The 4175-nt window shown below is 46.7% G+C and overlaps 1 non-coding gene across 1 annotated transcript; it reads left to right on the top strand.

Annotated features, from left to right (window-relative positions):
• Positions 1–3666: 3666 nt before the first annotated feature.
• Positions 3667–3739, top strand: TRNAV-CAC (transfer RNA valine (anticodon CAC)). The gene has a single exon. It is a non-coding gene; the product is annotated as a tRNA-Val (tRNA).
• Positions 3740–4175: the final 436 nt, after the last annotated feature.

The following is a 4175-nucleotide window of genomic DNA, read 5'->3' as shown; positions in this document are numbered from 1 at the left end:
AACAGCAAATCTCTTTTTAGCACTTTCTATCAACTATAAAATTGGCAAACAGGAATAGTGATATACGAAAATGAAACAGAAATGCAGATATATGTATGCGTGCGTGTATACGCAAGACAGAAGAGAAATAAAACAGTTTTAAAAGACACAAGCGTTTTGTTCTTACTTCCGGTTCCCGGATTCCTTCAGCATTCTTTATCTAAGCGAAGCAGACGCTTATCCCGTCAGCACGTCAGCACTGTGAGACAACCTCCCACCCTTTGCTGGAGGGATAATGTCTGCTGATCTACCTAGTGCAGATATGAGAAGGATAGGACGAGTCCCCAATTGACAATGCTAAATTCCTTTGTCGTATAACAACCCTTTATGAAGCTAAGAACACTGTACGCTGTTTACTTATGAAGTACCGTAATGGTACGCTAGTTGCGTAACGATCGCTCAGCCGTAGGCGAGACGCTCAAGCGTCACGTTCGCTCACGGCCCAGCGATCACAGGACACGTTATTGGTTATGTCTAGGGTAATGATTCGCTGTAGCGTAGCCTACGCTCGAGACCACGAGGAGGTCACCAGCGATGCAGACGCTCACAACACTATACCTTTATGTTAAAACCTTATACCAATGAAATACAAAGAATACCTTAATGTGAGTACAGGGTGTAAGTGCAACCTTGTGTAACCTGACTAACTACAAAGCTGCTTGAGCGTCACCGACGCTCAAGTGAACACTTAACACTATAGGAAATACACAGATGCTGGTTTAGGTTCCAAAGCCTATTGACTGTATTATATCTAATATACTTGTAAAAGGGGATAACAGTACAAATGATACACTACAATATAACAGAGACTTCCTAACCACAGAACTAAACAATAAATACAAAAAGACAATACTACACTGACCTAAATGCAATACAATACAATACTATCTAATACAATACAATACTAGCCTAGTCTAGGGGAGATATGAGAGAACAGAACAGAGAGAGAGAGAGAGAGATGAGATGAGAGAAATTGGCTCACAGAAAGACAATGATAACGGAGAGAAACTTACGCACAAAGGGTATGATCGCCTGCGCCTCGATATCCAGCTCCCGGCTATCAGCAGATAACCGTTGATGAGAGAGTGAGAGCTGGAGGTGGTCGGCCTGCCTATTTATGCCCCACACACAATGCAATCTCCTGGTCCTACAATCCCATTGTCCATTGGCCGAAGGAATTCGGCCCTGTATCATAACAAAAGGTCATAGGGTGATTCATACAGGTGGGCTGTGACGATTTCCAACAGCTCAGGTGGGTGGGAAACTGGGTTTCCCGCCGCATACCTGAGTATGTGTAATTAATAGAAATGGACATAAACTTCTTATGTCCATAACTATTCGCACGAGCGATTAATACGCTCCAAACCAACACCGGAATATTGCTAATTAAATACTCTTCCGATGGGTACCAAACACTGCTGTATGATTCCTGTTAGACCCTTCGTACGATATAAAGAGGGATTCCTCAGCTCTGGGACATTGTATTTTAACCAAACTTTCAGAATCTATCAAAGGGACCATGATCTATAAACTACATTAATTGTGAACATTTGTAACGAATGAGTTGCACGCTACGACTACATAAACTCTACCGTAAATACGCATACCGAGTGCACGTTATTGCGGGTATGCGCATCCACGGGAGAGCGCACGCACGCGCAGCGCGGACCAGTGTGCGGTGCAAATATGGCAACGTGCATTGAGACATTTTTCTGACTTTGACAGACGCCACCCAGGGGAAGTGTATATTCGCCGTGCATGTGTGCGATCGCATGTGTACACCGAGCTGCTAAAAATCCCTTAGTCAGCGGACATACGCAAATCCGTTCGCACCTCACTCACCATTGAATGATTTTTCCACTGTGTGCAGTCTGTCCGCAGCCCAGGACTTACTCCTACTGTACACAGTGCAATGAGAATGCCTGCGTTTTCCCTGACACTCCCAGAAAACGGTCAGTTACCACCCACAAATGGCCTCTTCCTGTCAATCAGCATGCAAATAGCTGTACGATTGCATTTTTCGCACCAGCCTGTTGCTGACCGACGATGCCTGTTGTTGATTGCCAACACGCATGCGCATTGTGGTGCATACGCAGTCTATTGCTGATCGGCCGCTGTGCGAAAACGCACAGCAGCGATCAGATCTGTATCACCCCCTATATCCTGTGAGTGGGTACTGACTTTATTACAGGAGACAAATACTAAGGGACATTTGTATCAAAGGTTAGAGAGAGATAAAGCTCCTGTCATTTTTCAAACATATCCCATAACCATACTTGCCTACCCTCCCGGAATGGCCGGGAGGCTCCCGAAAATCGGGGACCCTCCCGCCCCCCCGGAAGAGCAGGCACGTCTCCCGATTTCAGGGGTCACCCCCTGCCCGGCCGCCCACTTAGCGAGTAAAGTGGGCGGTCCGGGCAGGCGATGACACGATTCTTGTTGAATCGCGTCATCATAGCCACGCCCCCTGCTGTATAATGTCGGTAATAGCGGCTTTACAGAGCAGAGGGCGTGGCTTACATGACGCGATCCGGCAGCCACGACCGTGCCACCTCTGGCACCACCCCATTCCGCCTCTGGCCCGCCCCCCTCTGCACGTCACCTCACTACCCGCCTACCCTGCTGAGCCGACCAGCTGCTCTCTCCCGGAGAGAGCAGCCCAAAAGTCGGCAAGTATGCCCATAATATGGTAGTAGGAGCTGATTGGTTGGTGCTTTATCTTTCTTCACTTTATCTCTCTCCAAGCATTGATACACTGTCCTTTAGCAGTGTTAAAAGTGCCATGCGCACATCTGCAAACCGAGGAACACTCCTCAAAATGCCCCTCCACATGCACAGCCATTTTGCACTTTACAGCTCTGTATACTGTGTTTAACAGCACTGACAACAAGAGAGAAATCACTTGTATGACAGCGATCCACGGACACTATCCGAGGCTGAGAGTCTTCTCAGGCTCCATAGACAAAGACTTGATGTCACTCGGAGACGGGCCTGTGACACATCAGACTCCAGTGACGGCCATACAGACGGCGCACACACGCACACGCTCTCAGCCGCAGGAAGCAGCCACGGACAGCGCGGGCGCAAGATGCGTGTTTTTCGCAGCAGTTTGTCCAACCAGGGATGAGTTGTAGACGAGAGTGACGTTTGCAAAGAGTAGGACACAGCAATACTTATTTTTTTAATATAGACCCTGTAGTCACCAGTTATACGTGTGTATAAATCATGATGTATTCACACTGCAGCAGCTATCATCTGTGAGAGCTAGCAGCTCCCCCTGCACGTAATAAATGCTCCCAAGTCCTCCTAAGATAGCTGATCTCTTTGTAATACCGCCTCTATAACATGTTACCCTCCCTCACTACAGACACCGAGCCAGCCGATTCACAACCCTGCAACCATGGCAACCATTATTTCACAGCGTTCCATATATACACGCAGCAGCAGCAGTGCTAGGAGTGGATAATATGTTCTGTGTTTGTTGTAATTATAACAAACTACTGGCTTGAAAACATGTGTACAATCACCATGGAATAAATGCATATTCCGCACCAAGAAGTGGTCCATTCCACCGGTCTCTATTGTATATGGGAATGAGTGTGTGATGAGAGCAAGGACAGCAGTCAGGTTTCCGTAGTGTAGTGGTTATCACGTTCGCCTCACACGCGAAAGGTCCCCGGTTCGATCCCGGGCGGAAACACGCCTTTTCTGTTTCTCCTGTATTTTGTTTGATGTATACAAAACACAAATCTCTCCCTGACTGGCGTACACAGTAATAGCATGCCTCCCAGTATTGTTATATCATTACAGTATATTACACCACGTGTATGCAGGCTTACTATGTTCTATATTACCCATTTATGATATATTTGTTGTAAGGAACAGTATATGTGTAACTTTCGGTTACCTGTAGGTGTTGGCAACATCCCCAACAGCTAGAAAGCCATAAGAATGCCTGCTTTATGTATTTATTACGATACAAATTAAATACTGAATAATACTAAGAATCAAGGGCTAATTAAAAATCAGCGACGGGACCCACGTACGCATGCGCAGGTTACGTCCTGCACCCGCAGTTAATGCTGGTGGCCCGCATTAAATGCGAACGCTTCTGCCTGATTGACAAGCAAGACGGA

Source organism: Pseudophryne corroboree, chromosome 6 (genome assembly GCF_028390025.1).
Source record: "Pseudophryne corroboree isolate aPseCor3 chromosome 6, aPseCor3.hap2, whole genome shotgun sequence".
Classification (NCBI taxonomy): domain Eukaryota; kingdom Metazoa; phylum Chordata; class Amphibia; order Anura; family Myobatrachidae; genus Pseudophryne; species Pseudophryne corroboree.
This window is presented reverse-complemented; position numbering and strand designations above follow the sequence as displayed.